General features: G+C 35.6%; 1 protein-coding gene across 1 annotated transcript in view; it reads left to right on the top strand.

The window, feature by feature from the left end:
* LOC149426105 (cytochrome b5 reductase 4) overlaps positions 1-24,210 on the top strand; it is a 281,977-nt gene that overhangs the window by 1,211 nt on the left and 256,556 nt on the right. The window lies entirely within an intron of this gene.

Genomic DNA, 24,210 nt, shown 5'->3' with positions numbered 1-24,210 from the left:
ATAAATAAGGAATAATATTTTACTGCTTGATGTTTTTTTTTGTATCTGGCTGTTAAAATATTTTCTAATAGGTTTCTTCAAAGTTAATTGTTTTTGCTTTTATGACGTATGGGATTACGTCACGTAACATCCAATCCAGTATTAGAACGAGCTGCTACCGGTAGCTTTGTATGGATTGTATCAATCATTTGTTTAAAACTACCTTATCCAAGAATGTTTACTGAATTATTAAAGTTTAATTCAAGATTTTACGTGATTCAATTTATAATTACACAAATTTAAATTTCTTTATTCAATGTTTTCATTGTGAAAATTATTTTAAGAATTGAATTAATCAGAATGGAAATAATTAACTGTTCCAAATAATAAAGTATCTTATCTATTTTTCCATTTGAATCTCAACGTACAGCCGACTGCAAAGTTAATAGTGTCGATCCAAATGTCGCATTACTCGTTATTTAGTATGTGGGAATATACATAGATACCACAAAAATGCCATCATCGCTACATAGATTTTAATCTGAACATAATGTATCGTAAGGGATTAGGTACTTATGAGTGCAAGAAACCACTAAACAAATTAGTGGTTTTCTACGTGAGTACCTATCCAAAGTAACTAAGTACCAAATTTTCCGCTCACAAACTATTTCAATTTTATGACAGCAATTCTATAGGCGATAAATTTCGCATTATATTAAGTGTACTATTATGTGCATTTAATTTATGCATAACGAATTGACTGGAATAATAATATTAATCCGATTAATCAGCGCAGCAAAATTCTTGTAAAGGAAAAATAACATATTACGTAAAATAACAAAAATTTAAGAAGATTTTTTTTTACTGTCTGAAGAATCCAATGATTAGATAAAATAAGAAAAACATAAATTAAATACTTTTAATGTTTTCTGACTTTATGTCCTGGTCAAATCTTCCCCACAGGAAAAACTAAACCCTCCCACACTCTTTTCCACAAATGATCATCTAGTCAATCCACACTATGCAAGTGCATTATATAAGCATAATAAATACAAAACAATACAAGAACAAAATGTCAAATGGGAAAATAATTCACCGATTCCAGATATTTTCATATATCAGACGGTTCGGCTGGGTAGAACTCCTAACTGGACCTATAAATCCTACTGATCCCTCAATATAAATATTTAAAAAAAAATCGTATTCCTCCATGTATTTAAAATGACTGATTTTGAATTTTTATATATAAATTTTTTGATAGATCTAATACGCCTAAATTTTGAATGAAAGAGCTAGGTATAATGCCAGGAGCCGAAATAACAAATGGTAATATTTTTATAGTCTGAGAACGCCAAATTCTTTTAATCTCATTTCATAAATCTGTGTATTTTCTAATTTTTTCAGAAACAAATTTTTGAATATTACAGGAATTTGGAATAGCGACATCAATGATATAAGTTTTTATTTTTATTTTTTCAGTAAAACTAAATATAAATATAAACTAAGTGTATTTAGAAAAACGATTTAGGAAGTTATTATAATTATGTAATTAATAGGAGAAAGAAAATTACTGTAGGTATATTATTATTACGTTGCCTTTGTGCTCACTAGACTGATAAAATGCTTTTTGTTTTAGTATCCAAAAATTATTGATGACTAATATTTAAATCAGACAACGATCAATTAAATCAGCCCGCGGTCAATTAAACAATACTGGGATTTCTTGAAAAAATTCTGTCGGAAAAGATGCTGGTGTGACGGAAATATTACACAAAATAATCAATCGAGATTTGCAGATAGGGCGTTTTTTTAAACATCAAAATTAAAAAGGAAGAGCGGAAGTTCTGGAAAGGTAAAAGGTTTGAGGGGTGGGTAAGAATCTAGGGGTCAGTGTGTCCAGGAGTGACAGTCATGTGAATATATCCCTCCCACTGCGGCGCAAGGCGATGGGTCGACAGACCAGTTTGAGAGGTCAAAGGGTCTCCCCAAACCAGTCACTCTGGCACCCAACGTAGCTGGTGGGTAGGCGCATCCTGAACAAATTTAACTCTAAATCTAACATCGGTGACATATCTTCACGTATAATCTGGATGTTCGAACAAGAAAATTAATTTTTAAAGAATAAATAAATAAAACATAAATAAATCACGGTCTGTTTGTAGGCATACCGGAAAAAGTTTTATTTTTATTTTCAAGATTATAATTTTAATTTTATTTGTATAAATTATCATTAACATAGTATTATAAACTTTTCATATTATTTATAAAGTGCAATAACTAAGTAAAAGTCAATACACTAGACTAAACAAGAATCGCTTTTAATAAATCTACCTATTTCTGACTGTCCTAAAACAGGTAAACTCCTAGTTGGACAGCCAAAGATCACTGTAATATGTAATACCTATGTCATATTTTTAAAAAATAAAAAAAATGAATAAATAAAAATGTTCTTTGATTAAAAATTATTATTATTATTTATTTTTAACTATAAACTAATGTTTATAAGACAAGGTTTTTATGCACAGCACAATATTGGTATTTCAGTTTGATTATGGATTTTTATTACCTGCTATGTATTACTTATCCCCCTTCCCAGTAAAATTGTTTTAAATTTTACACAACTAATAAACAACGATTTATCGTAAATTAATAGTTGTATAAAATTTAATCGATTGGTCGTTGGTAATAATTAACTTATTATAGTACCATTTTATTGTAGAAAATATTATGGCTAAAAAATCTTTACATCATTAGGTAATTTCACATGATACATACAAATAATAATGATAATATTTGACTGATTTAAAACAAAAATAACCTCAAGGGCGCTAAAATACATGAATAGGTCACATACATCATTATTATACGGTTCCACGATAACTCAACACAACGACAATTCAACACACCAAAAACTAACCTCTAAACCTAACCTATTTAAACGTAGTTTTGTGTCATCACTTTTCATGTCTTTATATCACTTTTTAAATGTTGTCCGGTTATCTTATTTTGCTTGTGTTAACAATGTCAATTTAATTATTTGTTGGACCATCTAATAAACCCGTGATTGATAATAATAAATTGAATTGAGTTGTCCGACCTGTGGACCAATGAGTTTAATCTAAAACAGAATTTTGGTGCTCGGTTTTCTAGTGACATTCCTGATTCGTTATTATCGTCTATTGTTAAGAAAAACAAAGCCCCATTCACCAGGGAGTTAAATCATCGGCGGCGAGACTTACGTGACACGCGACTTTTACTTCTGTCCTGAACTCGAGCTCCTGGCGAGTGGCGAAGTTTCTCAGTATGCCTACAGCACGCTTCCGTTATTTTATGAATAATCTATGTCATCGGGGAAAAATGACTGATGTAAAATGTTGCTAATTATTAAGAATTTCTTCAAATTATTCACAATCCAGTTAAAAACGGGACTGCAGCACCCTAACGAATGAATTGAGAGGTTTCCTGTTAAACTTTTAGTAAAAGTGGAATGTATTATCGTGATGTCGGATCACGTCTTCATAAAAATCATATTATTTTAGCATTTCGTCATTGTATTAAATATTATCAAGGCATGCTGCAGGTGCTTAAACGCGTTTTCCGATATATTAGGAATGGCTGTGATCCAGTTTTTTTTAACCAGATTACGAATAATTTGAAGCGATTTTTAATGAATCAGTAATTCTCAATATTCTTCGTGTTCAATTATAATTTATGATCATAGACACCTTTTGAATTTAAAAATCTATCCCCTGAAGATAGCAGCATATTTCTTGCTGCTGTCGTTTTTAGAAGCCACCTCGGCAATCTTACCATGCCACTACTTAAGAACGTACTCTTGTCAGATTCCCAATTAAGATACGACGAAAATTGCAACCGGCTGAAATACCCCTTTTGTGAATCGAGATTTCTCAAGAGTGTGTGCTAGGGACAAAAGTTATACGTTTCAAAGGGGATTATGCAGCACATCGTTAAAAGAACCCTTTTGGGAATGAGGCTTATCAATCTCATGTGTCTGTCCTGCGTAACTTTGGTTCAGTGAACTCAAATTTGCATTGAATTTATGTCTTCTTTTTGAAAATTGAAACTCACTGTGTTGAGAATTCATACAAGCGATAAAGTACCAACGTATAATATATTTTTTAAATAATTTTTTTTAAATTCGTACCGATTTATCAAAAGTTCAGAGTATCCCGCGATTTTTCTCGGATTTTACGCTAGTTTATCATTATAAATAATGTTTAGTATGACAGTATACCTACAATATACACGGAGAAAACATGATTGTTATAAACGAGACTGTAGGCCTTCAACGAATGAATTGACAGATTTCCTAACAAATCTTTCGGTAAAACACGAATATGTTATTAAGATCTCAGAACACGTGTTCATAAAAATTCTAAAATTGTAACATTTCGTCTATATTTATCAAGAAAATGACACCTGCATGAAAACGTGTTCCGATATATTATGAAAATACTAATATTTTCTTAGGAAATGGATTGCAATCACGTTTTTAACAGGATTTCAACAACTGTCCGTCATAGTATTTATTACATCTGTTGTCGATACATTTATGTGAGTTTAGAATAAAATTATTATTATCTGATCATAACGCCAAAATACTAATAAGGAATGTTTCCGCTTATTGTAATCAAATATACGAATGGATAATGTAAGGTAGCAGTTGTGCAAATTTCAAAATTAGAAGTAATTGCGTGGAGAATTCAAACAAGCGATAAACTACACTGAGAAAAAAAATGCAAATTTATTTAGAATCTCTTCAAATTCGTAATCCGGTTAAAAACGGGATTGCATGCCCTTGACAGGTTAATGCCATTGATGTTTTTTTTTTTTTTTTTTTTATATTTACTCCACACAGGAGGCCCTGAAGAAAATAATTTCCCTCAGGGCCTATGTCATCTTTGGGGATGCTGTGTGGAGGGTCTTTTTGTGGAGAGGAAGGAGTGAACATGGGTCTTGAAGAGTCCCATGTTGTAGGAGGGAGGAAACACAGAGGCCGGCAGTTCGTTCCACAGCCGAGCTGTTGAACTTAAGAACGAATCATAGAAGCGACCCGTTCTCATGTGACAAGTGTCAACTGTGTACAAATGTTGGGCGCGCGTTTGGCGTGTATCCCGACTACGCACCGGTGCCGAAGGGATCAATGACGCTAGTTCCTCAGAGCATCTTCCATTGTAATACCGATAGAACAAGGACAGCATACCTACCTGACGCCTGTGCTCTAAAGATTGCAGTCCGTTTGTTAAGATTGGGGAATCTATCAAACGGACCGCCCGTTTCTGCACAGAGTCAAGGGTTTTTTTCAGGTATTTTGGGGCTCCAGACCAGAGATGGCTGCCAAATTCGACAGTAGGGCGCACTTGCGATTTGTACAGGGTGAGCAGTTGTGTACTATTAAAGTATCTGCGGGCCCTGTACAGTACGCCCAGCTTCTGAGAGGCCAACTTTACTCTAGCTTCGATGGAGCCCCCGTACCTGAGCTGGTCACTTATAGTTACACCAAGCATATCAATGGAAGGCCTGTTCGGAAGATTGCTTCCGTTGAAGGAGACTAGATTATCATTTGGATCCCTTTTAGACGTAATCAGACAGGATTGGGTCTTTGAAACATTAAATTCGACGAGATTATTTTTACCCCAGGAAGAAATACTCTCGAGATAACCGTCCATTCTCTGCTTCAAAGCCCTCCGAGCCGTTGGAGTTTGTGTGCCCTTTGGGGGCTTGTCAAACAAAAAGCTATCATGAACTGTACTGTCATCCGCGTAACAATGAATCGGTGCACATGTCAAAAGGTCATTGATGTGCAACAAAAACAAAGTCGGAGACAGAACCGATCCCTGTGGGACGCCAGCATTTATGGAGTGCGAGGAAGAGGTGAAACCGTCAGCAACCGCCTGAATCGACCTATCCCTTAAAAAGTCAGCAATCCACGTACACAGGGATGCGGGAAGTCCGTAAGAATGCAATTTGTTGACAAGTCCTCGGTGCCAGACCCGGTCAAAGGCCTTGGATATGTCTAGTGCGACCGTTTGGGTCTCACCGTGACGTTCCAGGCACCGCCCCCAAACATGCGTCACATACGCGAGAAGATCACCGCACGAGCGGTTCCGCCGGAATCCGTATTGACGGTCGTTGATAATTTTGTTCTTCTCGAGGTATGTGAGCAGTTTGTCGTTGATCACACGTTCCATCACTTTGGACAGAACTGATGTGATCGCTATGGGGCGGTAGTTGGCCGGGTTGGAGCGGTCACCTTTCTTGGGAATAGGGTGAATTACCGCTTTTTTCCAACCAGAGGGCACAGTGCCACACTTCAGGGACATTTTGAAGAGCTTTGTCAAAACTGGAACTATTTCCGCAGCACACCTCTGCAATACCAGGGCAGGTATTCCATCAGGTCCACTAGCTTTGTTAACATCGAGCCCCCGTATGACGTGGAGTACATCCCGATGCCGGATCCTCAGCTTTTTCATATAGAAGCCGCAGTGAGGAACCGACGGCGGAACAGCACCCCCGTCGTCGAGGGTCGAGTTTTCCGCAAACATTTTCCCTAAAAGGTTTGCCTTTTCGGTGGCGGTGTTTGCTAGTGAGCCGTCAGGTCTGGTAAGAGGTGGCAAACTGGGTTTGCAAAAATTTCGACCTATTGAGCCCGCAAGCGACCAGAATGCTCTGCTGCCATGCGGGCAGGCAGCCAGCTTTTTGCTGATCTGCAGGTCGTGTTCGAATTTTGACCTATTGATGATTCTCTTGCATTCCTTTGCCGATTTGTTGTATGCTGATCTGCTTTCGGGCGTTCGAGATGTGTTGTAGGCTCGGTAAGCCGCGTTTTTTCGTCGAACTGCTTCGGAGCATTGTCGACTGAACCACGGCTTTGAGCCCACACCAGTTTCTTTAGTAGTCGATTGTATGAAGCCATCCATCGCCGAATTGATGACTTCACCAATCTCCTGGGCACATCTTGAAGGGTCCGAAGTCCGAAAACAAACAGCTGACCACGGAAAAGCATTGAAATGGGCCCGCATACCGAACCAATCTGCTGACCTATAGTGCCACACTTTTCTCCTCAGCCTCTCATTGGTTGGTCTGAGGCTAACGGGGATTGATGTCGTCACTAGGCAGTGGTCAGATGATCCCAGAGGCGCTGTGACGTCAATCTTATAACCGTGTGGCACAGTAGTTAAGAATAGGTCTAACAGATTGGAGCGGTGAGTCTGGACATCAGGAACCCTTGTAGGCTCCTGAACCAATTGCTCTAATCCGTAGCAAATGGCAAAGGATTCCGCCTGTCGGCCAGCCGAGTCCGTTGGGCCTGAGAACTTCAACCATGGTTCGTTATGAACGTTGAAGTCCCCCAGAACAACAAACTCGGCCGAAGGGTAGCGGGGCAAGAGATCATCAATAGTATCGCTCAAATGTTTGAAGAGCTCGGAAGTGTCTGATTCGCTATGGTTCGGTGAGCGGTATAGACATGCGTAGAATCTTGCCGTACTGGCAAGATTGACGCGCACCCACATTACGTCGAATCTGGAGTTTTCCAGACTCAATAGTCGCACACAGTTGACGTCAGCTCGACTATAGAGGCAGACTCCTCCTTTCAGTCGGAATTTGCTTGCGAGGGTAAAGCCCGGGCAGTCCAGATAGGAGGAGTCTGGCGGCTCGGCTATCTGAGTTTCGGATAGGAAAAGAAGGTTGGGACGTTGGGACAAAAGATGGTGATGGACGGAATTTAAATTTGTGTGCAGGCCGCGAATGTTGGCAAAATTTACCAACAGTTTTGGCCCGCACCGGGGACGCCTGCTACTCGCCGCTGTAAAGATGTTATGTTTGTTTTTATGTATATTCATGATTTTAATTTTTTTGTTTTTTTGTTTTTTTTTTTTTTTGTTTTTAAGGGTATGAAGTGAAAGGAAGGTCTGGAATGGAAAGGTGTGAGGGGTGGGTAGGAATATGGGGTTCAGGCTGTCCAGGAGTGATGAGCGTTTGGTTCCAGCCCACCCACTGCGGTGCTAGGCGATAGGCTGGGAGAGTCCGGCTGGAGAGGGCATCCAATGCGCCCCAAACGCTGCTGCTGGGTCCCCTCCGGTCACGAACCGGCACAACAGCAGTGGCGGGGTTTTTACACTCGCTGATGGGGCAGCCCACCCTTAGTCGTGAGCCTGAGGGTCGGGCCCCTGTACTATCGAGCGGCCCGGACAGCGGTAACCGGTTGTAAAGGGTCTCCCTCAACCAGCATCTCCCAACCGGCCCGCCACGCAGAAGGTGGGCCGACGCACCCGCCACCAAGACCTGGGCAAACCTTAACCCATGAACCCGGGCACCCCTGCTAAGTCACCAAACGTAGCGAACCACTTGGGGTGACCTGTGGCAGAGGTGTTGGTCATCCAATAAATGGTTCCCAGGGCGGCGGTACCCATTCCCGCCTACCAAATTGTAACGATGTGTTTCCTGATAAACTTTTAGTAAGATACCAATGTATTGTCAAGATATCGGAGTACGTGTTCATAAAAATCCTAACATTTTCGCATTTCGTCATTGTATATTATTAAAACAAGCTCAGGTGCATGAACACGTGTTCCGCTATTATTAAAAATTTACAAAAATTTTATCAGCAAGCGGCCCGCAGTCCCGTTTATACGGATTACCACTAAATTAAAGAGATTTTTAATAAATCAGCAATACTCATTTTTCCGCTTACTATACTTACAAAAAAACAGTTTATTTTTATAGAAGTTCTGTTGTACGATTATTATTACGCGTGACAGCTGTTTCACCTTTTGAAGGCATTACCAAACAGATAGTTTGATTTATAATATAAAAAAATATGTCTAAACTTATATCTTGGCACCAGGGGTGAACCTATTAATATAATATTTTAACTGTCATTCAATTTCAAAATTGGAATTGATGTGTCAAGAATTCTGACTGTCCCGTGATTTTTCACGGGTTTACCTTAGTTATAGTAATTAGGAGAAGGGGAAGAGGAAGTATAGGAACAATCTGGTTAATGGCGTTCGATAGCTCGGTGGGTAGGACGCTCTGACAGATCGAGTTAGAATCACGCAGTGTGTACCGTTACACTAAGGTAATGACGACAAAGTTATGCTAAGTGAAAAGGTTTGTAGATAGCAACTATGAATATAATGCTTGGGGTAGACAGCTTCCGTTAACGAAGTTAACAAGTCATGTCAACAGTTAACCAAACGGCTAATGTCATTCCAGGAAACCGTTTCGATTCTAAATGCCGGGGCTGGGGTAGATACTGAAGGTAGGATCTTCCGATCTGGAACATAAAGTGGTGACACATTACGCTACACGTATCAAAGCGTTTTTTATAACACCATATCGCTCGCCATAAAATCCCATACAGATCTTTCACACCTGACAGATGATGTGTTATAAGTGTGGGCATGGCGACGATGATGGGGCTGACAGATTACGCTATAAGTTCAAAGCGTTTAATGTAATTCCATATTGCTCGCCGTACAATCCCATACAGACTTGTCACATCTAAAATAATGATGTGTTATAAGTGTTGGCGTTGCAACGATATGTGCTGTGATCTGCTAGTCAGGCGATATATGAAAATTATGCGGCAAGAGAGGGGGGCAGAACAATTTACGAGGCGCCGTAATTATACGACTGTCTTCTGTCAAAGTGACAGATCAAATACCCATCCCAGATTATACCTACGTACATTTGCTTGAGATACGCCGGATTTTAAACTCACTATTTCTATGCTTCGTTTGTTTACAGGTTTAAATACCCGGCTTCGCACAACTTTAGACATTTAAAAAATGTTTTGATAAACATAAATAATATGGCATCATGCAAAATACAGACACAGGCAAATTTCACGACTCCAGAGATTTCTGATGCTTTAATGCATAAGATTTCTGGTTTAATGGCAAGTTCAACATAATTTTTTTCGATTGGACCATTTTTTAATTAATACATAATTTTATAATAAATTATATACTAATTCTCGTTTACCTCTTTTTTGAACGATAATTATTTATTTACAAATTAATGGTAGCTCCATCTTATTTTAGAATTTGAAACAAATATATTAACAATATTTAGATACTCGCATACCCAGATTGCACACAATTGGCAATACTTTTGGAAACATAGTAGAAGTGTTCAACTGCACGGAAGTATAGGTTCAAGAAGGCTATAATAACATACCTCAATAATAATAATAATCTAAGTTAGCATACCCACTCGAGTGATTTTCGGCATACTATGGCGACTTTGAAAAACGTCTTGAGTGATCGCACGCCATAATATGCCATTTTTGACTCGCAGAATTCGAATACGATTTTTTTTTATATAATTTTAAAAGAAAATTTTACTTTATGATTACAGTTCCCCTAAATTATTAAGTACATATCAGATGTTTATAAAAGCACGTAGGTACCTTTGGGCGTAAAATGTAAATTAATAAACACATAAATATCTTTTCTTTCTTCATATGAAGCGGTTACTTTGTGATGTGACATTATAATTTAAAATTAAACAGTAACTTTGTAAACATCACTTATATAAGTGATTTTACAAAGTTACTGTTTAATTTTAAAAAACATAAATATCTATGTACGAAGTGCCTCTAGGTTCATGGTTTATTTGCAAATACAATCTTGCTCTGAGCGAATATTCAGTTTCTGACGCACACCACAGCAACAGAAATTACTTCCTATTCAAGTTCTGTTATTATATCATCATAGGCTAGGTGCTTGACAAAACTGAAATTAAAACAGAACTTTAAAAAATCTTTCACAGAACTTGAAAATGAACGTTGAAATTTGATGAATTGTTCAAATTCTCCGAAACAACCCGTCCTTAGTATGTTTGATGATAGGTAGTTAATTCTTTCAAAGCCTGATTTTTCATAACTCCTCGTTATGGAGACTAAAATAAAGTTATTATTGGATATTTTTTTTCATTTTAAGGAAATGAAATAAAAACGAGTCAGTTAAAAAATCTAAAAGTTTTCCCGGTTTCTCGTTGGAAAGCGGGGTTGGTTTTTACACTTCACGTTTACATTTCACAATGATAATGTCTTTAACTACTCGACCATTGGGACCTCATTATTATAGATAATTTTTTTCAATTCAGAATTAACAATATTATTATTATTATTATTATTTTTATTTATTAAAGGAAAAAGTACATGTAAGTAATAAGGTTTACAATTTACAATGACAATATTTAATACTACTCTTCCAAAGAAGCATTCGCTTGTGGTTGGAAGAGGAGTATTTATCTTACAACTAATTCTTCCCATATTTTTGGCAGCTATCTTTTTGAATGATTACAAAGTCCTAAAGAATTGGTTTGTAACCCAGATTAAAAAAATCATTTGTTTGTGTCCTATTAATTCCTGCAATCTAGGTATATGGAACCAATATTTTGTTGGCAAGTTGAAAACTTTTCAATTTTCATGACACATAACAAATTTATTATTTTAATTAATTTATATTGGAACAAGAATGACAAGAACGGAAGAATTCGGGGTTGGTTATACCCTTACATGGTTTGGAAAAGTTCAATGTACCTATTTACAAAATGAAATACTTACGATGAAAAGAATTTTGAAGACGAACGAATAATTTACGGATTAATATACACACAACGCATTATTGAAGCATTTGGTTTCTTAGAACAGGCAATCTGCCTAGCTAGGAACTAACATCGACCTGACAAGATATAATTATAAAACGCACTGTGCACGATATTTTGGCTTTATTCTTCGAAATTCCAAAGGGTTTAGGAATATTTCCACCTTGAAAATTTTGTGTGCATCTTTAGTTCCAAGTCAGGTCGAATACAACTCTTCGATCTGGCCCCCCATTTTAAAATACATTCAGATTCAATGGAAAAAATTAAACACAAATTACGAAAATACATTATTTTTTTACCCCATTTCCCATAATTACTTGATGAAAGAATTTATGTATTGCATCTCACTATATATAAATCATGCTTTTTTCTCATAAAGATCAATCTTACTAGGACTAAGCCTGTATCCAGGTTAACAATTAACATTTGAGTGAAGCAAACATAGAGTAATCACAAACATAAAGTAATATTACATCCAAAACAAAATAAAGAAAAAATATGCATTAGATGAGTTACCAGATGGCTAATCTCTCAGACCGAAAAATTATTCCCACCTCAATATTTATGTTAAAATTGTAAATGGTGGTGTAGATAACCCCGATTTAATTTACCTCATTGAATTTCATATACCTAAGAGAGCTACTAGTTCCAAAATCCTGTTTTAAAGTAACAATATGACGACGGAAAAATTTAAATGCTTGTACCTAGATTACATGAAGTTAGTAATACATATATACGCAGATGTGGAGGATCTATTTAACTGCACGGAAGGTAGGTACAAGAAGGTTATACAACTGTTTTCAATCAATATTAATTTGACCTATGTTTACTTATACTTGCTTATTATATTTTTCTAGAGCGTGTACTAATTATGTACTTTCTGTCGTCATTTTACGATCAAATGCCACAGTTAATTGCTATTAAAAAAAATGTTTCGAGCATTTGCTTATGTTTGCATACTGTGACATGCAATTATTTATTATGTTATATTTATGCCGTGGAAATTAAGTAAACAAAATATTGAACTTTTTTAATAAAATTTACTTTGAAATTAAAATTTATTTTTTACTTTGGATTGAAACATTACAAAGATGAATTTATTACTACTTTTATATAACATATCCTTACCATCATCAGGTCCTCAATGTAATTAAAAAAACTTAACATATTGCATTAATCATGCATTCCGCAATTTGTCACCGTTTTATTCAGGTGCAGGTAGTTTGTAGGTGTTATATTTTGTGTTATTATTGAACAAATTGGTGTCATTAAACATATTAAAATAAATAATAATAAGATTTTAACCGTCTTACCTGATAAACGTGACAAGACTTAATACTGGACAATGTTCAAGAAATCTCAAGAAATGGCGCCATCAAGCGAATCAAAAACCAGATTCCGGTAATGTCAAAAGTTAGTATAATAATAATATAGTCCCCACTTTCGAATGGTTATAACGCCGATGATGGCTGATCATCATGGATGAAAAGATGTTAAAACGAAGATGACTGAATTCGTGTGACAGGACAGCCATGGATAAATATCCAGATAAGCTAGACTTCCTTAATGCGCACACATTATTTAAAAAAAAAACACTTCGTATCAGTTAACAACGAGCAGCAGGGTTCAGAAAAACACACAGTGTAATTTCGGCCGGTACATCCCGTGTGGTGGGGGTAGAATCCTTGAAGAAGTTTCCTTGTGTTGTGAGGGTCGTGCCGTTTTTAGTCGTTACCATGTTTTGGTCCGGATTACACCAGGGCTTCGCCGTCCGCATGTTTCTTGAAAATGTCCGTTCTTTCGTCGTCCTTCCAGCTAAAATTTGCGAGTTCTTCCTGCGAAGCTACCGGAAGAAAAATGTTTTTAAAGATCAGCCTCACACCTCAGAACTCAAGGATCGAATTCGGGAGGAAATCACCGCTATAACCGTCGAGATGCCAAAATGCGGCCGAAAACTTCAGAAATCGTCTTCCTGGGGGCCATCATATTTCTGATGTCATCTGCAGGACTTGCATGCATAAACCGTCATGATATATCGAATAATATAAAATAAACTCTATCCTGTAAGTTGCGTCGTTTTTTAATAGCCCTTCAAAAGTGCACTGTCTGTTTTGCTGCACCCTGTATTTCAGATTCCAGGGAAGTAAAATGATGAATTTCAACAGCTATTTGTTAAATTAAGATACGTATAATTTAACGCATTTAATTCACTTCCTGTTTTGATATTTAAAAGTTGGTTTTTAGTTTAGTGTTTAATTATTTTTAAATTAAGGAAAAACTATCCTAAAAACTCATGTGTGTATTTTATGTGACATCAATAATAGTAAGGGTGTTACCAAGTGAGCATTAAATAGCTATTACAATTCCTTAACTTGCTTCTCCAGAGACTGAAATATATGCTATAAGTGAATTGATACAAAATGTTTTAAAAATAATTTGTGAACGAATGTCCAGCATATATCCAGAGAATAACTACTGAAAGTATACGGAGGAAAATCGATTTTCATTGCAAGGCAAAATATTCGGATTTTCACGAATACGTGTTCCGACATCATGCTCGTATAACCCGTTAATTCATTCGTAAGGCCTGAAAACCCATTTTCAACCGATTAAATAATTTGAAGAGATTCTTAGGATGGGTTGTCACACAGAATTGAATTCATCAAAATTTGAAGTTAATATTCAAGTTCTGTAAAAGTCCTGTTCAAGATCTGTTATTTTCCGAGTATTGCGAAACAACCGGTCCATGAAATTATAACAAAATCAGAATAGAACTTTCACACAACTTGAATTTAAACTTTGAAATTTGACGAATTGTTCAAATTATGTGAAATAATCCGTCCTTAATAAATTAGCAATAGTCATTTTCTCCGCTTATGCTAGATGAGAGTTATTTGAACGAAGTTATCTGATTTGTTGGAATTTCGAAATGGTATAAAGTTTCAGTTTCTTTCAGGTTTAACCGGCTGAAAACTCCTGCCAGAAAACATGGCCGAGTTGAATTCATGCATTTCCCCCGTAGCGATTGCCGCGGGAGGCTTCCCTGGAAGGCTGCGATCTACGATAGAGCGGTTTGCACTCAGTATCTACCCTACCCGATACCCGGTACAAAAAATAGCCAGTACGCGCCTGAAGCCCGGGCCGAATGGACGTTCGTCGCTAGGTGATATAATCGTTCCGCTAGTTCCGTCCCATTTTCCGCGATGTTTTTTTTACCAATGTCATTATAAAGTTCACGTTTTTTCTCTGAGCTTTAACGGGACTTAAAATCAACTTTATGTTTATGAACCTTTTACAAGTGAAAACGTTGATGTTTTATTTTGCATTATTTTCTACTTTGTTTGTGAACTTGAGCAGTTAGTTGAAAGGAACTGCAAAAATAGATTATTATTGTTTGTGATAAAATAATAAGTTTGTTTTGGAGTTTTCGCTGCTAAGGTATTTGATGACAACACAATAAGGGACTTAAAAAGTTTTGGAAGTTTATATTTAAAATAAGGCTTTCGATAAAAACTTTCCAAATCTTTATTTCTATCGTTACTTTTATTATAAAAAAATATATGTAGAGGTCTGCCCCACGGTCAGATTAATAAATATATGTAGAGGTCTGCCCCACGGTCAGATTAATAAATATATGTAGAGGTCTGCCCCACGGTCAGATTAATAAATATATGTAGAGGTCTGCCCCACGGTCAGATTAATAAATATATGTAGAGGTCTGCCCCACGGTCAGATTAATAAATATATGTAGAGGTCTGCCCCACGGTCAGATTAATAAATATATGTAGAGGTCTGCCCCACGGTCAGATTAATAAATATATGTAGAGGTCTGCCCCACGGTCAGATTAATAAATATATGTAGAGGTCTGCCCCACGGTCAGATTAATAAATATATGTAGAGGTCTGCCCCACGGTCAGATTAATAAATATATGTAGAGGTCTGCCCCACGGTCAGATTAATAAATATATGTAGAGGTCTGCCCCACGGTCAGATTAATAAATATATGTAGAGGTCTGCCCCACGGTCAGATTAATAAATATATGTAGAGGTCTGCCCCACGGTCAGATTAATAAATATATGTAGAGGTCTGCCCCACGGTCAGATTAATAAATATATGTAGAGGTCTGCCCCACGGTCAGATTAATAAATATATGTAGAGGTCTGCCCCACGGTCAGATTAATAAATATATGTAGAGGTCTGCCCCACGGTCAGATTAATAAATATATGTAGAGGTCTGCCCCACGGTCAGATTAATAAATATATGTAGAGGTCTGCCCCACGGTCAGATTAATAAATATATGTAGAGGTCTGCCCCACGGTCAGATTAATAAATATATGTAGAGGTCTGCCCCACGGTCAGATTAATAAATATATGTAGAGGTCTGCCCCACGGTCAGATTAATAAATATATGTAGAGGTCTGCCCCACGGTCAGATTAATAAATATATGTAGAGGTCTGCCCCACGGTCAGATTAATAAATATATGTAGAGGTCTGCCCCACGGTCAGATTAATAATTTCAAAATACATTTTTTTTATATCGTCTAATTACTATCACGGATATTTTTATACCTTTTTCAAAAGTATCCTAACATACCTTATTTTCTTAAGGTTTAACGCGACGCTCGTTATATTCTACGTGTTCGTAGATGGCGTTAATTAATTAATTTTATTAAAATACGCTTTTACAAGGTATTGCTTTACAATATTAAGACAAATTATTAGTTTGCGCCCGTAAATTCGCAATATGGATATAAATAAATAGTTTTATTCTTTTAAAAACTTAATTCTTTCAAGAAAGGCATACAAATAATATAATATCGATGATTCAATCCAATATTGTATTTGTATATAAATGTTTGACCTTGCAAAAAGCGTATTTTAATAAATTAATTAATTAACGCCATCTGTGAACACGTAGAATAAGACAAGCGTCGCGCTTAAGGCGATGCCATACGTAGTAATGCAAAATCATGTGTTTTTGGTTTGAAAATTTGGTCGCCTAGAAATGTTTCAGATGCTTTAATTAAATACTGCGAGTAAAATAATCGAGTATTTTTTAGATAAATATTTTTATAAGCCTAGAAAAAATTATGTATAAGGCCTATGAAAACTGCTTTAAAGTTCAAAATCTCCCACTTACGAACCCATTTTCGGTTATGATTTTAGTGTATAATGTGGTAAATTAAGTTATTTATAAAATGACCACAAAATAAAATAAAATGCACTTTTTGGCCATGTTTTTTTCTTGCATAAATCAAAACAGGCGGATGGTGTTCAGCGGGAATTTAAACCTTATCGCCATCTACGTAAGGGTTATTATTGATAGCGGCTCAATTTAAAATACTACACGACGTAGTACATCGCCTTAAGAGAAAATATTCAAATTCTTTGTCATGTGAAATATGTATTTCTTTTGTTTAAATTTTTTAGAGTTAATCTTGACAAGTGAAGTCACATTTCGTGATTTTCCAGGATTTGTGCATTTTCCGTCGTTTTCTTCGTGCCATTATTTAAAAATTAATTAGAGCACGGAGAAAAATGATTTTTCAAATTTATTAAGAATGTCTTAAAATTATTGGTAAGCCGGTTTCCTGATAAAGTTTTAGTAAATTTCTAATATGTCGGAACACGTGTTCATGCACCTGCATTTGCCATGATAATATATAATGACGAATTGCAAAAAAAAAAAAGATTTTTATTAAATCATTCCGACCTCATGATGATATTCGTAACTTACTAAAAGTTTATCAGGAAACCTATTAATTCATTCGTTAAGGGAATGCAATCCCGTTTTTAACCGCATTCCCAATAATTTGGTAAGATTCTTAATAAATTAGCAATACTCATTTTCCTCCGTGTACTAATATATTTTTTGTGAATTTTCACGATTATAACATGTGCATACGATGCCGGTGGCAGCAGTCTAGATAAATAATGGATTTATTCGAATTGGCTTGATTGAAAACTGTCCTGTGATTCAATTCATATTTACCTTTGGTTTTTCATTTATTTTTTATTCTACTCGATGAGTTTTTAGTTGACTGACGAATGTTCTAAAATAAACCGGGCTTAGGATCACAGGGGCCTAACTACAAAAACTGTTTTGAGTTAAGCTTGGTTTCGGTATTACCAATTAGTGACAATAAGCTCTACCTCGTACATACATCCGTTTAAGAGATACCGTTTGGGAATATCAGTTGGGCATACATTTGGGCATTTGAGCATTCCAATCATTATTTGCGTGTATCTCAAAACTATGTTTTTTAACATAGACCCCTGTGATCCTAAACCCCCGAAACGTAGGTACTGAAAGACTTGAAAATTAATTCTTCGATACATTTTCTTCGATTGTCACACTGATTATATTGTATGGAATTATAACACGTACTAGTACAGAACCGCGAAAATTCCCTAAATATTATAATTACTGTATGATTTGTGAAGCTCCAAGTATTTAAAAAAAAATATTAATATCAATTTACCAATCGAATGTTAGTAAACATGAAAAATTACGATATATATCCTATGTCATTATAAAAATACATATCACGTTATATTAATACTAATTGAATAAAAATATAATACCCCTTATGAATCGGATAGCCATTAAAAGAATATTAATATTTTTTTAATTAATTATTTTTTAAATATATTTTTTTTAAATTTCGAATTGGCCGCCGAGGTATGTACCTAGCCCAGTGAAATCACGCGCGTTCTCTTAGTAAGTATCTCCACTCTATTAATCATCTCAGCATCTTTCGACAATTTTAACAAAAGATATACGAATTTCGAATAAAGAATTATTAATTCATAAAATAATTTTAACTTAATTACCGCTTGTTGGTTATGCTAACTAGGTCCAAAAAGTAATTCTAATTTAAAATTAAAAGTTCATTGAACTTGAATAATTTTACGCATTACGCAGAAATATTTCGCATTACTTACCAACGTACCCATGAACCAACAACCGAAATTAGTATTTATGTTTGACTAGTAATATAAAAATGCATAATATTTAGTAACGAAATAATAGCGGAAATGAAAACCTTCAGTTTCTCAGCAATACGATGTGATATCCAAATAAATATATTCCTACTTATCACTGTCAGCAGTGGCGGCTCGTGACTTTTAGGTGTACTAGAGTACTAATATTACAAAAATGGCATTATTGATGTTGTTGTAGCTGAAAACGATTTTTATTTTTTTTCTAAAATTCGATTTTTTGAAGATGAAGATTTTCAGGATATCCGTGCGGCTCACGGCCAAACTGAAATTACCTGAAATCTTCATTCCAAAAAACTAACTTTCAAAACAAGAAAAATGTTTTCAGCTACAAAAACATCAGTAATGTCGAATTTTTAAAACATTGCACTCTACCACACTGAAAAGTTACGAGCCGCCACTGACTGTCAGGGGTTGGGATTTTTGTTTTCGGTGGTAATGTTTAAATAAACACAGTTTTAAATTGTGAATAATTAATTATTCAACATTTTTCTTTTCGTTTTTTTCTCCCTTTGTTAGTTTTCACGTCTCTGTAATAGAGGATAACCCCAAACACATTTTGTACAGAAAAGATTTTTTAGTATCCAACCAATTTAAACCATATTAATCAATTCTTCGATTTTCCTAGAAAAAAATGTGTCGTGGAGCCGAGACTCAAACCAGGAACCTTTGTACCCGAATAATGGCATTGTCAATATATCCCGACGTCTCCAAGCAAATGACTTATCGCGGATACGGCCTCGTACGTAAAAAAGTAGGTGGCTTCTAGCGGCGAGAAAAGTAAACTAAGATTATGTGAATTACTATTTGTTCGTTTATTTAGCAGAGTTAACTAGGCGGATTAGCTCAATTAGTAGGGCAAATAATATCCAAATAGTGAAAGATTTAAACGTGAGTTTTCTTTACTCGTTAGAGATATATTAGGCTTGGAAACTGACTAAATTGGACGAAGGACATACCAACCACACGGAGAAAACTTTATTGAAAACCTGGTAAAATTATTCGTTTTCCTGCTGAAAATGGGACTTCATGCCAGAATGCTTTAACGAATAAATTGACAGATCTCCTAAAAACCTATCAATGAAACACGAATGTATTATGAGGATGTCTAACACGTGTTTATTAAAAATATAATATTTTGGAATTTATTAGGATAAGCGTAACTGCATCCATCACGTTTTTAACAGGATTCGAATAAATCAACAGTACTCATTTTTCTCCGTACATTGTATCGAAATGATACATTACACAGATTTTTATTTTTAATAAAATGAATTCATGTCGGATGACATAAAAAATAGACATATTGATAAAAATAATTTTTCAAACAACATGATATTTGGTTTTTATTGTAAAGTATATAATATTATTAGTAAAGCGACTCTAACTTCATTAAAGTTTTCATCAACGCCGACTACAGAATAGGCTTGGAATTTTTAAGTGTCACGTGATCAAGTCAGTGCCATCGAGCAACGACAGCTTACAAATGACGGCGATTGTTTTTGATATTCGTTGTTATTGCTGATTTATGTGTTGTTTAACGCAAGCAATAAGGAGTGATTAGACTACCTTAAACATTGAAGTTAACTTATCGACATCACTGACTTCGTAATTTGGCGGTAGCCCAGGCCTGCACTCTAGTCGGCCTTGACTTTTCATAGATCTTTCCATGTGATCAACAATGTTCAGCTTTGAAATATCCATTTAACTGTACAAATTGTTTATTAAAAGAAATCTGTCAAAGCTCGAGCGAAGGCCGGTAGTCTTCTGTTCATCTGTTGTCTTCTTTTGCTGTTGGAGTTTGGCCACCATTTGGCAAATATTCACCCCGAAAGCTGCAGCCCGGAATAAATTTTGATTATACGCGAATTTGCTTAGCTTTTGAACAATGTTGGAACCGGTAATATTAGAAGGAGTGCTGGGAAGCGTCCAATATGGCCGCACATGCACGGTAGAGATGTCTGCATTAACCCCTGGGGTCAGGAGCCCTGCATTTGCTGTGTTAAACTCTCGGGCCCAAGTACGCTTCGAAGCACTGCAATTGCAGTTTCGCATTAATGCATACATTGCAGCATTGATGAATGCATTAATTTTACTTGTTAGTTTAATTATTTTTTTGTATATCTTTTTATTTTTTCTTTAAATGTTACAAAATGAAAATTTAGTCTCGTTAACCTGCTAATATATAAGTTTTTCAACGGATTCTTAAAAACATTCTAAAAAAAATAATTATCTTAATCATGGAAATTTTTATAGAATAAAACCCTCGAAAAATGAACATAGATTCAGGAAGAAAAAAGGACCAAAATAGAAATGGCATTTATCAAGATGGTGTTGTTTACGTGTTAGCTTAACTAAAAAATAATTTTATTCGCCGAATTGTTTAAGTTTAAGGACGGGTTGTTTCGGAAAATTTGAATAATTCTTCAAATTTCAAAGGTAATTTTCAAGTTCTGTTATTATTTCAGTTCTGTCAAGCAATTAACCTATAATGATATAACAACAACTCGAATAAAACTTTCACAGAACCGAAAATGTACGTTGAAATTTGATGAATTGTTCAAATTCTCCGAAACAACCCGTCTTAAGTGTTTCACTATTTAAATACATTAAAATTACAATTAAAAACAATTTTAGTAATTTATTCCTAACAGCCGGTTCTGATGTTTCAATTTTAGTTGATCAACTTTTATTGAACTTAATCAACTTTGTTGAATGAGGGTTCCCACTTGTCAATATGATTTTAAGTATCATTCAACAGAGAGTCGATCAACAAGATTTATAACTAAAAACTTGATTAAATTTGTTGAAAGAAGGTTCACAATCATCAATATACTTTCAAATGTCGAGTTGATCTACTAAAATCAACAAAACGATCGAATTTGCTATAAAAGCGATTGAATTAGTTAGCACGATGGAGCTCAAAAAGGCTAGTCTATGAAGCTTGGTTTCCTTCTTAGTCGATTGGATCTTCTTTAAGTTCACGTCTAGAGTGAAGATAGTAATCAGATTTGATTTAATCGCCCTCTAACGAGACATTAGACATAATGTTCACAGGCAGAGAACTTAAGGCCGTGATGGAGATGGGAGTAAAGGAGATAAGATGTTTAATTTGCGACCCTCCGTAATGTAAAGCTCGAGCAGTTAAAAGTTAATGCGGGTGTAAAGGCTGTTGGGAGGAGAGGCCAATCGACCAATTGGAATGAACGCCGATAACTTATTACTTTAACCCCTCGAATCCTAATTCAATATTAATTTCTTTTGTGACATGTAATTTTTCGACTATAAGGACGGGTTGTTTCTCAAAATTTTTACAATTCATCAAATTTCAAAGCTGATTTTAAAGATCTGTAAACGTTCTATTCAAGTTCTGTTATGATTTGTGAAACAACTTACCAATAATTATATATTAACAGAACTTGAATAGAACCTTCACAGAACTTGAAATTCATCTTCGAAATTTGATGAATTGTTAAACAACTTTATTTTCAATAAATTATTTGAATTTCTCTTTTGTTTTCGGTAATGAATGAATCCAAATCTTGGAAACGAAAATTAATTCACTTCCCGACATCCGATCGACCCGAAACTAAGCAGATAGATTCGTTGTATTTTAAGACTTTTATGTGTTAGGATAAAGATTTTACGGTAATTTTTTTATGTGAGTTCTGGACAAGAGTCTTAACTACTCCAAACCGTCTGGAGCCAGCGAGATTATGGCATCCCCAATAGGGGTATTTTGTTATGCTGAATGAAGTGGGGAGGGGAAGGAGATGGGAAAAAAGAAAGGCAGGGAAGTGCTACGCTTTTAAAGAATGCTGCTTTGTAACCAATATCAACATTCAGTTAAAGAAATTATTAAAAAATAGTAATAACATAATTAAATTTGATTTTCTTAAATGTAAAAAAAATGAAGTTCTACGTATGAAAAACAACGGCAATTAAAATATACCACTCACATAATGCTTTCTTGGAACTTATATAGAATAATTATAGTTTAAAAAAATAAATATATCGAATAAATACAAGGGTTTAGCTTTTTAATTCATTTTCATTTTTATGAAGCGCACCAGTGTCCCAACTCCCAACTGCCCCCAACAGTCTGAAGCCTTTGAAACTGGTATTTCCAATTGGGGGATGTTGTGAGGCTGAAGATAGGTGCGAGGCGAAGGAGATAGGGAAAAAGAAGGTGGGGAAGTACCTGGCTATTCAGATCTGGTCACCAAACACGGCTAAAGTCATTTCAAGCAACGTTTCAATTCTAAATGGTGGTCTTACACCAGGGCGATACTGAGAGTATTGTCCACTCCGGAACGTGCCCCAAATATTCTTTATATTATTTTAAATGAGTAAGTTGTGAAATAACACAAATAAAATTTACTTGCGCACGCCAGGATTTGAACTTACGACATTGCTAGTCGAAGACCACGGAAGCCAAGATAAGCTAACTACGATAATAATACAAATATTATACATTTTATAAGTTATTGCACATATTTGCTTGATTGTAAAGCAATAATTTATTTTCACGTAATTATTGAGGAATACATTTTAGCAAATGCGTCATTCATACAAACAGTCTCAGAGGGTTAATGTGCTTCTTCAGCTCAAACAACCCTTTCGATGTTAAAGAAAACCATCCATTTTATAGTAGCACTTAGCACTTTATCCCCATCGAACGATTGACCGCTCAGGGGCGTGCGGTGACTTTTCCCAATTTGTACTAACACGGGAGATTAGGGACCCCTTAAATTATTACCACAAAATACGAATTGATATCTTCTTATTTCGGAATTCTAAGAAAATTGCACACTTTTTTAGTTCTGGATACGAAATAAATAAATACTTCCTCCTACTGGGTGTTTTACATTATGTTTTTTTTCATATCATACCCCGTATGGAAACTATATAAGGTCCCATATAAAAATCAAATTATTATAAAAGAAATAATATTTGGGATGGTATTAATTCGTAAAAACAATGGCAACACCTTCAACATAACCGTGGACAACATGAAAGCATCTGTCATTTGCCTTTGATGTTGCCGTCAACAAATCATCTAAAATTTATGCGAAATTCAAAAGAATGTAAGTAAAATACACGTTCACAATCATATATTGTAGTTTTTTTTTTTTTTTTTTTTACAGTAATACCGCACAAGAGTCCCAACTGCTCCCGTCTGGAGCCAGTGAGACTATGGCATCCCCAATTGGGGTATGTTGTGAGGCTGAGGGTATTGGGGAGGGGAGGGAAATGGGGAAGAGGAAGGTGGGGAAGTACCTGGCTATTCAGATCTGGTCACCAAACACGGCTAAAGCCATTTCAAGCAACGTTTCAATTCTGAATGGTGGTCTTACACCAGGGCGATACTGAGAGTATCTTCCACTCTGGAACGTGCCGCAAATATACTATATATTATTTTAAATTAATTAATTGTGAAATAACACAAATTAATCAAATAAAATTTATTTGCGCACGCCGGGTTCGAACCCGCGACCTTCGGATCTGTAGTCAAAAGCGTATACCACTAGACCACGCCGGCCGTCGATATATATATATATCGTAGTATTTTGATCATTACGTGT

This window comes from Hesperophylax consimilis, chromosome 1 (assembly GCF_061612785.1).
Source record: "Hesperophylax consimilis isolate HC1 chromosome 1, BYU_Hcon_1.0, whole genome shotgun sequence".
In the NCBI taxonomy this organism is placed as follows: Eukaryota; Metazoa; Arthropoda; class Insecta; order Trichoptera; family Limnephilidae; genus Hesperophylax; species Hesperophylax consimilis.
This window is presented reverse-complemented; position numbering and strand designations above follow the sequence as displayed.